Raw genomic sequence first — 14,052 nt, forward strand, 5'->3', positions numbered from 1 at the left:
TAAATAAAAACCACCCATTGTGACTGCAATCTGTCTCTTGTGGGTCTGTGCTCTGCCCTTCCCCCGAGCTAACTCCCTACACTGGTGGAGGATTCAGGCACTAGAATACAGACTCGCCTACAAATAAGCACAAAAAAAAGAAGAAAAAAAAACCCTGAGAGAGAGAAAAAAAAAAAAATCCCGGAAAAAAAAAAAAAAAAAAAAAAACGGGGGAAAGCAACCCATGGATCCCACACTGCAACACCTGCTGGAGACCAGCATCCAGCAGCAAGCCGTGACGCAACAGCTCGCCGAGAGCCTTCAGGTCGCAACCCAGGCGCTGATTGGCCTGAGGACGGAGACCCCCGCAGCCTCCGTGCCCCTCCCCGACCCGGCCCGTGAGATCCGCCGCCTGCTGCCCCCCCTCGGCCCCAAAGAAGATCTTGAGGCGTACTTCGAGGCCTTCGAGGGTATTGCCCGCCGGGAGGGATGGGATCGTGACGACTGGCCTCGCACCCTCGGCCCACTGCTCACGGGAGAGGCACGGACGGCCTACTATGCCCTTGAGCCAGAGGAAGCTGCCGACTACACGGCAATGAAGGAGGGAGTCCTGGCATGGTGTGGGCGAACCCCCTACCAGGCGGCGACAGAGTTCCATCGCTGGGCTTATCGACCGGGGGCCCGACCACACGGCCAGCTAAACACCCTCATCCGGATAACCAAAAGGTGGCTCCGGCCGGATCAGCATACCGCCGCGGAGGTGGCGGAAAAAGTGGCTGTCGACCGTTTTCTGAGGGCATTACCCCGGACAGAACGTCAGGCCGTGGGGGCGCACGCACCGACTACGCCCCAGGAGCTCCTAACAGCCCTGGAGCGAACCATGGCCACACTGGAGCTCGGCCGAGATGAGCAGCAGCCCCGCGACCGGCCCCTTGGGGCCCCTGGCCCCCGGGCCGACCGCCAGTCCCGCCCCCGCACCTGGAGGACTCGCCAGAGGTCGCCCGTTGGTGGAACCCGCCTGGACGAGCCCATGCCTACAGAGCCAGAGAGGGAACCTGCCCGGCCGCCTTCGAAGCCACGGTTAGCGGGCTGCGCCCTCCATCTACAACAGCCGCCGGAGGCCCCCTCCCTGACGGTGTGGGTCGAGGGGAACCCGGTAACCACCCTGCTGGACACCGGGAGCACGGTGACCCTCGCCCGGCCCTCCATTCTACCCAAGGGGCGTCGCCCGGGGGGGGTTCTCACTGTAACCTGCGTCCATGGGGACACCCGGGAAGTTCCCGCAGCCGAGGTCCAGATCCAGGGCGAAGCCGGGGTCTGGCCCCTCCAGGTGGGCCTGATCCCCGAGCTCCCGGTGCCCCTGCTCCTTGGACGGGACTGGCCAGGATTCCCGATGGGACTGACAGCCGAGCCCCAGAGGCCGCGGCAACGCACGAAGAGGAGCCGGGCCCGGCAGGCCTACCTGGCCCAGGACGGCGGAGAGACCTCCATGGAAGGTAAGACCCCACAACCCACTAACCCTCTGCGGTCTGTCTTTTCCCAGGTGAACCGGGAGGGGAAGTTCGGACGGGAGCAGAAGGAGGACGACCGTCTGAAGCACTGCTGGGCCCAGGTGCGACTGATAGAGGGGGTCGACCAAAGCCCCGACCTGAGACTCCCCGCTTCGTACTTCCTCGTCCGGAACGGGCTCCTCTACCAACGGACCTGCCGCCGCGGGGAGCAGGTGGACCTACTGGTGGTCCCCAAACCCAGGACACCCACCGTCATGCATCTGGCCCATACACATCCACTCGGCGGCCACCTGGGGCCACGAAACACCCTGGAGAAGCTGAGGGATCGCTTTGTGTGGCCCGGGATGGACGCGGATGTCCGGGCCTTCTGCCAGCAATGCCCGCAGTGCCAGCACATGGCCCCACGGCCGCCCCCCCCGGCTCCCCTTATCCCTCTACCCATCATCAGCGTCCCCTTCGAACGTGTGGGCATGGACCTCGTGGGCCCCCTACCCAAGTCTGCCCGGGGCCACGAGTACATCCTGGTCATTGTGGACTACGCCACTCGGTACCCCGAGGCGGTGCCACTGCGCAAGGCCACCTCCCAGAACATCGCCAGGGAGCTGGTACTCCTGTTCAGTCGGGTGGGGATTCCAAAGGACGTGTTGACCGACCAAGGTACGCCTTTTGTATCTAAATTAATGGCCGACTTGTGTCGATTGTTGCAGGTGAAGCACCTCAAGACGTCAGTCTACCACCCCCAAACCGACGGGTTAGTTGAAAGGTTTAACCAGACTCTCAAACGGATGCTGCGCCAGGTGGTGGACGAGGAGGGGAGGAACTGGGACCTCCTCCTCCCCTACGTGCTTTTCGCCGTCCAAGAGTGCCCCCAGGCATCCACGGGCTTCACCCCCTTTAAGCTCCTGTTCGGCCGGCGCCCGCGGGGACTGTTGGACGTGGCACGCGAAGCTTGGGAGGAGCAACCGTCCCCCTTCCGCTCGGTCGTCGAATACGTGCAGGAGATGCAAGCGAGGATCGACCGGGTAGCTCCCATAGTCCGGGAGCACATGCACGCTGCGCAGGAGGAGCAAAGAAAAGTGTACAACCGCCCAGCACAGCCCCGAGAATTCCAGCCGGGGGACCGGGTCCTCCTGTTAGTGCCCAGCAGCGCCTGTAAGTTCCTGGCCCGGTGGCAAGGCCCCTATACAGTCCTCGAGCGCCGGGGCCCGGTCATCTACCGCCTGCAACAGCCCGGTAAGCATGCAGAGGAGAAGCTCTACCACATGAACCTCCTGAAGAAGTGGATAGAACCGGCCCCAGTAGTATCGGCATACGCAACCCGGGACTCGGACCACGGCAAGCGTACCTTGGTCGGGTTAGGGGAGGACCTCACCCCCGCCCAGAGACAGGAGCTCACTGAGCTGATCGACCAGTTCTTAGATGTGTTCTTGGCCTCCCTGGGGATGACCCAGCTGGTCCAGCACGAGATCAAAACTCCCCCCGGCGTAGTGGTGAGACAACGGCCCTACCGTGTCCCAGAGGCCCGACGCAAAGCCATTGAGGAGGAAATCAGTCTGATGCTACGGGACCACGTCATAGAGGAGTCCAGCAGCCCCTGGTCCAGCCCCATCGTCGTCGTGCCAAAGCCGGACGGGAGCATGCGGCTGTGCAACGACTTCCGGAGACTGAACCAGGTGTCCGAGTTCGACAGCTACCCCCTCCCCAGAGTGGACGACCTCGTCGAAAGGCTGGGGAGGGCCCGGTTCATTTCCACCTTGGACCTGACCAAGGGCTACTGGCAAGTTGCGCTGGCGCCAGAGGCCAGACCCAAGATGGCCTTCAGCACGGCCACCAGCCACTGGCAGTACCGGGTTCTCCCCTTTTGGGCTACACGGGGCACCCGCCACGTTCCAGTGGTTGATGGACATCCTCCTGCGGCCCCACCGCACGTTTGCCGCTGCCTACCTGGACGACGTAGTCATCCACTCCTCCACATGGGCCGACCACCTGTTCCATCTTAGGGAGGTCCTGAAGGCGCTCCGGGAGGCCGGCCTGACGGCCAACCCCAAGAAGTGCCACCTAGGGCTGACTGAGGCCCAGTACCTGGGGTACCGCATCGGCCGGGGAATGCTGAAACCACAGGCGAAGAAAATCGAGGCCGTAAAGGACTACCCTCGTCCCACTTCAAAGAAACAGGTACGGGCCTTCTTGGGGTTGGCGGGGTACTGCCGGAGGTTTGTGCCTAACTTCTCTGCTGTAGCTTCCCCCCTCTCAGATCTCACCAAGAAGGGCCAGCCAGACCGGGTCAGGTGGTCAGCCGACGCAGAGAGGGCCTTCCAGGCCCTGAAAGGGGCCCTCACCAGCGTGCCGGTACTGCGTAATCCGGACTTCGACCTCCCGTTCACCGTGCACACTGATGCGTCTGAGACCGGGCTTGGCGCCGTCCTCTCGCAAATCTTCGACGGGGAAGAACATCCGGTCCTCTACATCAGCCGGAAGTTATCCCCCGCAGAGAAGAAATACGCAGCCGTCGAGCGAGAGGCCCTGGCGATAAAGTGGGCCATCGAGGAGCTGCGGTACTACCTGGCTGGCCGGCACTTCGTCCTCGTAACTGACCACGCCCCCCTGCAGTGGATGGCCAAAGCCAAGGACACAAACGCCCGGGTAACACGCTGGTTTCTCGCCTTGCAAGATTTCTCGTTCCAGCTTAAGCACCGGGCGGGGGCCCAGCATGGCAACGCAGATGGGCTCTCTCGACGAGACGCAGTCTGGGCCCACCACCAAGTGGCAGTAGGCTCGGAGCTGAGGCGGGGGTACTGTCGCGACGGACCGACAGCCGGCGCGCAGGAGAAGAAAGTCGCTCCTTCCCCAACTGCCGCACCGGCACGAAGCGGACAGCCTCGGGCCAAACACGCCATCAGCCGGAAGGACCGTCACGGTGGGGCGGGACCGTTGACGCTACACCGGCCGGCGATTGGGGAATTCGTTGGGAAGATTCCACCACTCAGGCGACGAAGGAGGAGGATAAAAGGACGCGCTTCCGGCCGTACGAGAGGGGAGGAAACGACGGCGAAGAGACAGACTCCGTGCGAGCTCTTCAGCGGCATACAGGCGCGCTAACATTGAGCACGACGGCAAGATTGACTCACTCTGACCGCTAATCTCTCTCTCTCTCTCTCTCTCTCTCTCTCTCTCTCCCCTTCTCTCTCCGAAGGTGCGAGCGCGGACGAGACCGCCGGCTGGTGAGAACGCACGCACCGGTGGATGACGGCACGGGAGACCCACACCCTCGTCTCAGGAACCCCGACAAGCCCCCGAGAAGGTCACACGACAGCCACACCCCCACGAAACCCCACACACTCACACACCCTTGCCCCCTCACGACGGACAGCTCACACTAAGATAAATAAAAACCACCCATTGTGACTGCAATCTGTCTCTTGTGGGTCTGTGCTCTGCCCTTCCCCCGAGCTAACTCCCTACACAAGGCTTGGTGACAGCCTTGTCATTTTATTTTATGCGTGATTAGAATGAAGGTGAGTGTTCTGGGAATTGTGGTCCATGGCAGACATGTTTGTAGACCGCAGTGCAGGATGGGAAATGTAGTCACTGGTTTACTGTGATATGACAGTCACCACTGCAGGTGGTTTCAAGTGGCATGCCTTTTTTATGTCAGAGAAGCAGTTCAACAGGGCTTAAAAGGTTGCCTGGAAGTGCTACCTATGTAAATAATTTTGAATACCTTTGGCTCCCATCCACAATCTGTCTAAATATGTACATAAATAAATTAATCTGTACACATTTCCCTATAGAGTTTTTTAAAAATTGCGCTCAGTTACCTAAAATGTCGGTTTGTGTAGGTTTTTTGGTTCATGCATTGTAGGGTTAAATATAAAAAATCTGAATGGTGTGCGTTATAGCTGACACCTACATGAATACTTTACAGTTGGTTTTGTGACTGTAAGTCTTTCCCTTCTATTGAGCTTTAAATTATGGTATATTTTGTGTACGAGTCTATACGGTATAAAAACATCAAATTTTTTACATGTGATATGACAGTATATTTTATTAAATATAAAAAATCTAAAAAGACATGCATCAAAGATGACACCTAGAGGAACACTTTACAGTTGGTTTTGACTATAAGTCATTCCCTTCAAATTCTATTGAGCTTTAATTTATGGTATATTTTGTGTATGAGCCCATTTGGTAGCGAAATACATGGCAAATTTTAAAAAATATATTTTTACAGATTTCATAGTTTATTTTATTAAATATTAAAAAATCTCAAAGGTGTGCTTTATAGCTGACACCTAGATGAACACTGTACAGATGGTTTTGTGACTTAAGTCATTCTCTTCCCCCTACTGGTCTTGTATTTCATGTGCCTGCAGCATGTGCGTGATTCTGCCGCAAGAAATTGTAGTATCCCGTTTCCTTTGACGCGCATTTTTAATGGCCACATCTGTAGGGTCAGACCTCACCATGTTCTGCAGGGCTCTGCATTTAGACTGCCTCATGATCACATGAATTTCAAATTAGGAGATACAGCAAGGTTGAAATACTCCAGTGGCTTCGAATCACAATTGAGCAGGATCACAACACTGCATGGTTTAGTTTTCTCTCTTTTCAGACACTGACTCAGCTTTTGAAGGACTTGGCAGATAAATGCTGTGTTGATTCAGGAATTTTGAAAGCAAGAGATCACTAAAACCTAGAAATGCAATTCAACATGTGCAAAATAGGCAGTTCTATGAGTTTAGCTTGATTGTGAGTCATTGCTGTCGGTTATGTAATGCTCCATATGGACCAAATGCATGTTAATGGACCTTAAATAACACATTCTGTTTTTGAATGCAGCTGAATGTTATTTTGAAAGATGAAACTATTCATTTACTATTTGGCCTTACATGTTAGGACTGTTATGTAGCATCAGGATGCATTGCTTTTACTACTTTGCTGCTGTTACTACCCACGGTTGTTGTTGTTGTTGTTGTTTTACTTTGAAAGAGATATTAGAACATTTCAATCAACAGATGTCTTTTCAGTGGGAGAACAGGAGAAAATTAAAGGAAGAACTGGTGGCTGTGTTGTGCTGTGGGGGCAGTTTGTGTGCATGGTTTGGGTCCACTTGTCCTCTTAGAGGGAAGTCACTGCAAATCAATACAAAGTTATTCAGACTGATCACCTTTATCCTACGATTAATCATTTCTATCCTGATAGGTGTGGTCTCTTCTAGGCATGAGGACCCACTGAATGTTTTACAAGTATGAAAATGATAGTCACCAGCAGTGATGTAGTGATGGCAATTCCAGCTCTTTTCAGTGAGTCAGATCATTTGGTGCAGCTCATCAGTAATAGCAGACTCTTTTTGCTTACCAACGGCCCATTGCAAAAAATTTTCTAAATCAGTTAAAGTATGTAATATTTTGGCCAGTGAACAATGTCTGAAAATGTTTCATGAAATACTACTTTACATTTTAATTAATAAAATATCAGTAGGCCTACTTTGTACTGTATTTCATAAGGCACAACAAATCTGCATTCAGTAAGTATGTAATTGTGTCTGCTGTATCTGTGTTTCATTAAGAACATTCATTTTCATTTATAGTGATAATTAACTCCTTTAATACACTTTGACTACAAAAATCTTTAACAAGCCATGTAGAGCACTGTATGCTCCCCAGTAAGATTTCAAGCAGTGGTCCACCTCTACAGTATACCTTCTCTATGTGACTCTCCAGTGAAAACAAATAACTTCTGGTCTGTCATTTGTTGGAAACTGTGAAAAAGAGGAATTGGCAGTAGTCTCCACAACCAATATCAAAACACTAAGTGAGGGAATATCATTTTGGAAGAATGGTGTTCATCCTTCCAGTAGTCAGAGAGACTTGTAGATTCTATGGCAAGGCACAGTGAAGCAGTTCTGGTAAACCAACAATTTACTTAAACACTCTGTGTTGAAATTTGACTTTAATCTGTCACGCATCTGTATATATTCTTGTAAGCACCTAAACAAATCTCCAGATTATCATAAACATATTCAAAAATTATTAGGCTAGACACATATCCACATATTTTGTCTTGTTCTCTAGAAGGCATGTCTTTGATGTGCTAGAGAAATGAATTCTCTAATGATATAACTAGCAACCTTAACAGTGCTAAAAATAACATATGCTCTACGTAGGCTATATATTGTTCATGGTGTTTAATGCACTACTTAAATAATTTTTCTTCTCTACAAGGCCATTTATTAATCATCGCTTTGAGAAGCTGCCACAGCTGCAAAGTGAACTTTATACCCCCTTTAACACATAAATGCAGATGGGCATTTCTCACTATTTAAAAAAAAAAAAAAAAAAAAGGATTGGCCCTCAGCTCTGCGTGGATGGTAACCTAGCAACACTGTCTAAGTGCCATCTACTTTAATCTAGATTTCCAAACACAGTGCTGCTGAAGTAGGGTTGTATCTAATGTCACCTGGATTTGCATTTTACACAGCCTGTATGAAAATGCTAAACAACATGTTTGGCAAGAAGGGAAATAACCGTGGTCATTCATTCCATGGTGCATTGCTCTATGTTCTTTTCAAAATGTTGCTTTAGCAGTGGAATGAATGCAATCTGCATCTGCAGATGGTTTGTTTTTCCCATAAGGCACTGAAGGACATTTTCTTCCTTTTAAAATTGCTAGAAGGAAAGGAACCATGTAGAAGATCATAAGAGCAGGGTCAAGAAGTAAGTCACAGACTAAACAATAGATCAAGATCAGGCAGCCATAGTGAGACAGAGGTTTGTTTTTATAGCAGGCACAGCTGATAGATGACTTTAGAAATGCAAAATGCACGTTTTCTGTAGCAACCACCTACCCTCAGTAAAGTAGTAACATTGTTAATCACACACAATGATAATCTTTGACCTGCTTTCACTGAATACTGCATTATGTTGAATGGGGCTGCGGAGGTCCATCGCTACTGAATTGTGAATGCTAATCTCCATCCTATTCCTTCCAGAATATAATTTCATTGAGGCAATCAGTTACTTCAGAGAAGCATTTGTTCTTAAAGACAGTTGCTATGGCAGAAATTACACCACTTCATTAACTGATATAAAAAGACTTTTGATTCCATTGTTCATAACAATAGCATTAATAAAACAGTCAGAGCTTCAAAACATTTAGTCTCATGACTGCCTATTGATATTAGTGAATTATTATTGATATTCTCTGGAGCTCTGTAATCAGCTTTGTGTCAAATGGATTGTCACTTTGCTCTTCTAAAGGTTTATTTTGAATTAGCAAAGAAAGATTGCAAAGCATGGAGATGACTGCTGTGCACCACCACCACAAAAGGATAGAGCTCAGGATTATTGCTTTGGGCTAAATTCATAGGGCTGCTAATTAATAAGTCTGAAAAAATATCCAGGAATTTGCCAGATGCCACTATGTTGGAGAAAGCAGCAGAGTCCACTAATAAAAAGCTGATAAAAAGTATTATTTCTGTATTTAACCATTGAAGGAATAAAAGCTCTTAGAGTGTCTAAAAATTCCCATTTGAATTTATATTACATTAATGCAGATTTAGTTGGCACAGTTAGCATTGTATAATACAGTACTTATGGTAATAAGTGCAGGGGATAACTCTTTCTACAATTAAGCACTTTAGCAACAGTCATTTGCTTTTGAATAAGGCTTAGAAACTACTAAAGTAACATTTATCTTGCTAAATATAAAATATTAAAGCAATGGCAATATAATTATACTGCTTGCTTGTTGTTAATCGGCTCTCCAGTTTTATTTTTATTTTTTTGAACTGGGCATCTCTAATGACAATGAGTCAAGAGGACAGCGTGAATAGTTTAAAGCTTTTAGTATCATATTTAGTAACATCCCACCCATGACTTTGACAAACCATGCTCTATGTGTAGCAAACTGCCATAGCACCCCGGTACCACAAGCTCAATTAATGTGCAGAAGTCTCTTATAGCAGTAAATGTAGGTCACAGCAGAAAGCCTGTATTCTCATTCTCCTGAAGCTTTGAGGAATAAGACTGAGGCTCAATATTCATTCAGTGCCTGAATACAAATTGCATGCATGCTTTTTTATGTAAAAGTAACCCTGCAATCTTCTTTGTTGGATCATATATCTGAGAGGATTGTGTGTGTGTGTGTGTGTGTGTGGAACAAAAGTAAAAAGTTGCTCTTGCATTACACAACACTCAAACACACAGCTCTACTAGTCCTTTAATAGTACTTTTCCACTCGACAGTGCAGTATCGCAAGAGAAGTTAACGAAGCAACCATCACCAATTGTTTCTTTATTTCTGGTACCGAGTGGCCCATACCATAACTAAGTACTCGTGCTCATTACCCAGGTTACTTTCCTTTCCAATTGTTTTTTCTCTGGAAGCTTTTCATAAGTTTTACACAGTTTAATGTTTCAGATTCATATTTATTTACCCAACCCTTACCACATTTCTTACTCTACACATCCACAAAAAAATCAGTTCTCTTCAATTTTAGTTGAATTGTCAATTGCTTCATTATCCCTGGATAGCCAAGGTATAATATAATGGTGTTGTGGAATGCTTGTGACAAAGTTGTCTCATGAATTTTGTACTTATTTCCACTTATTTTCAGCTCCTGGAACACTCACCTTTGTTTGGTGTTAACTGGCATTACATCAAACTCTCTGTGTCTCAATTATTATAGGTTCCCAATGATAGAATCAAACAGCACCACACATATGCTATGCTTTATGCCCTTTTTTTTATACATGAAAAAATGTTCATAACCCCACAACCTGCCATGTTAGTCACACCTCCCACAACCTCCAGATAACTCCTCCTAGTTTTACACATCATAATGCAATGGGAAACAGACACGGGGTATAGATGGCTCTGGATTTATATGTATATTGGACTGTGCTAAAAAAAATCATTGTAAGCATTAAGTTTTAGGCAAGAATTTGGTTTAGGTGGAGATATAGTAAAATTTAGCTACAGTAATGCATCACTCATAAACAGGTGCTCTGGTATCTGAATGCTTGCTTGTGATCCGAGATTAGTGGAAAAGTTGCAGACCTGCAGTACACATTCAGCATTTTCTCCATTTGAAGATAAAGACTGGAGTGTTCTTTCTGAACTTAATATGAGTGACTGTTAAAACAGCCAGGACCCATCGCCAGGACCAGACTTACTTTCCTAAATCTTATGTTTAGTATATATATCTTATATCTAAGTATATATCTTACCTATACTGTACTTAATGAATAATTTATAGCTGTTATTAGATAGTATCCTTAAAGATGAACAACTGAATGATAAGCTAATAAGAATAATTTTGACCCTTGACATTCAGCATGTCAAGGATATGATTATTCATCAAGCTTAAAGGGTAATGCAGAGTTTTAGAAAACACTTATTACTGGCTGTCTACTTACTTTAGCCTGTACTATACTCAATACCTAGTAATTTAGTTAGTGGCATCTGCATGGCATTAAATGCACATTTACAATTTCACTCTGCCAACAAGAGAATGTTGTCTTGTTTATTTGGAGACAAATAAAAGCACAGACTTGCTTGACCTTAGCATTCATTGTTATTCAATTGATTTCATTGATTCCACTCTGTATTAGCCCTATCATTTAGTCACCAGTTAATTATTCTCCTCTCATATTTTATTATTAGGTTCTATCTATATTTTGAACATTACATATTAAAACAGATGTCATATCAATGTAAATGATAAATGTTGGTATTTTACAAATACATATGTTTTTTTTTTCATTGGTATTATTTCATGCTCTGGGTGATGTTGTACCCCAGTGTGCTCAAAATTTGCATAGCAATTAATTGCCTGTTGCTGCGGTGAGCATTATTTCCATTTGACTGCATTGGCTGGCCTTTTAAAGGTTGATTCATTTTTTAAATTAGCCTCTTAAACCTCTCTTTGTCTGTTTTTGTTTTTTCTCTCCCATTTATTCCTCACACCACCATTTCAGGAAGAGGTTTAGTAGTGATTGGATGCCCCTGCTGACATTATAATATGAGTAACCACTTCTTCCTGCACTCAGCATTAACATTGCAGAACCTTTTTCAGGCCTCCCAGTATTGCACAGAGAACGAAGCTGGACTTTACAGTCAATCAAATCACAACACTAATATACAGTCCCCTCTGAAAGTATTGAAACAGCAAGGCCAATTCTATTTTTATCGCTATACATTGAAGATATTTGGATTTGACATCAAAAGATGAATATGACACGTGTTATCAGTTTGGTGATATCAATGGGTCATTGGCTTGATGCAGTTATTGCAAGCAAGGGATATGCAACCAAATATTAAGTATTATTTACTTTAAGACCATATCCTATATTTTTGCTCACCTAAAAATTGGGTGATCTGCCACAAAAGGCGCTATGCTTTAAGTTGTTTAACACAGCCTGTTTAACACAGACAACACAAATGTCTTCAGTGTATAGCAAAAACAATAGAATTGGCCTTGCTGTTTAAATACTTTCAGAGGGGACTGTAACACTAACTACTGTTGCCACTGCTGTGATGATTGAATGGGTTTCACAGGTCCTGGTTTCTTGGATTTCTTGGTGTGATGATTCGTGTAGACATGCAGAGCTCCCCTCGCAAAAGACCCAGGGGTGGTGGGAAATTTCTTCATTCAGGACAAGTCCTGAGATGTCCTGTGTTTCAGTCGAATGGACAGATAGTCAAGAGCATTTGGATTTTCTGATCTGAGCCTTCATTCAGTTTTTCGTAATTTTGAAAATATATGAAGACTAGTGAGTATAGCTTGAATATAGCTAACTTTTAGAACCTGATCCATATTATTTTTTTAAATGGCATTTAATTTAATAGTCAGACTGTAAAGAATAATTTATGTTGACTAAACAATGACAACAATACTGATCATTGTTTCTTGCTTGCAGTGGTTTTCAAACCTCAGAAATGATTAATTCCAAATTCCAAAAGGAAACATTTAACCTAGATTTCATTTCTATTTTATATACATTCAAGCCCACTCAATAAATAAAATGAAAAGAATGTTGTTTATATGTAGTCATGCTTGGATAATTATAAAGTGGATCGAACTCAAACGTATATATATTTTCACCTGCATTACAAATAACATATTATTAACAATGTGCCCATTCATTTCAGTTTAGCAAGAAAGGCCTATAATCCTATTGGTATTTGTGTATATCGTATGGACAATAGGTCTCGGTGTGTTATTTCAGTCATGTAGGAGAGAGATATGGTGCTGCATTGTAAGCTGGTAGAATAAGCAGAGCTGCCTTTCTCTCTGGGCTGTGTGTAAAAAGCCCAGTGTTTGTGTTCATATCTAATTAATGACCCTAGAGGAAAGACTGCCACACTGATTCATTGAGCAGATGCCTGAACACAATGCCCAGTCTCTGATGAATGGTGCCATTCTTTCATTTTTCCACCCTTTGAATCATTTATTCGATGTTTTCGAAGCTATACTATACACAGACTTTCAACAGATGTGTGCTGGGTGACTTTAGCCAGCTTAATGTCATGAGTGATAATCTACAGTATGTGCTATAAACTTGTCTAACTTCTCACAATATAAAAGACAATTCTTAGAACACATTTAAGATTCTTCATCTTATATAGTCAGTAAAATCCTTTTAAAAATAATAATAACATTGGGTAGCATGGTGACACAGTGATTGCTGCCTCACAGCTCAAGGGTTCTTGGTTCCTTGGTACAGTAAGCTTGGGTTACTGTCTATGCTAAGTTTTGCATTTTCTCCCTGTGTTTGTGTATGTTTGCACTGGGTTCTCTTCCAAAGCATGTTGGTAAATGGATTAGCTATGCTATTGTGTTCGGCGTGAATGAGTGTGTGCATGGTCCACAGTAAAGAACTGCTGTCCCATCCAGGGTGCATCCCTCATGCCCAGAGGCTCCAGATCTACTACAATCCTGACCAGGACAAAGCAGTTACAGAATATGAATGAATATACTGTACCTCATTTGAAAACAAACAAACACACAAAACTTTAAATTGTTTTTTTTTTTTTTTTTTTTTAGGAAAGGGCACAAGAATCCGGTTAATCGTGCTGTGTATACTGTATATGCAGAGTTGCCAAAATATATCTAGCTGCCCATCCCAATGTGAACACACACACAAGCAATTATTCAAACATGCATCATGGTGTCATAATTTGTGTTTATTATTCAGCTAAATCATAAGTAATAACTTCCAAAGTGGTATACATAAACAAGCTGTGCTGACATTTTCCAATCTCCTCAGAGTCTGTCTCAGTGAGCTATTAAAACAAAGACCAATCTGATCATGCATTAAGCTCATTCTGCAGCTGCTCTTGCTGCTATCTAACCTTTTTAAATGAATAGGGCCATGATGCTTGCCGTTATGAGTAATGGTAGTGTCTACAACTCGATAGCTTGTATTTTCCTGCCATCGATGAGGGGAGATAAACAGTGTTCTAAAACTGTAAACCTATTAAAATTAACTCAAACACCTAGCCAAAACATCCATTTTATTTACTGATGCCTTGCAAGAACAGTCACAAAAAAATTGGCC

Source organism: Ictalurus furcatus, chromosome 3, assembly GCF_023375685.1.
Source record: "Ictalurus furcatus strain D&B chromosome 3, Billie_1.0, whole genome shotgun sequence".
In the NCBI taxonomy this organism is placed as follows: domain Eukaryota; kingdom Metazoa; phylum Chordata; class Actinopteri; order Siluriformes; family Ictaluridae; genus Ictalurus; species Ictalurus furcatus.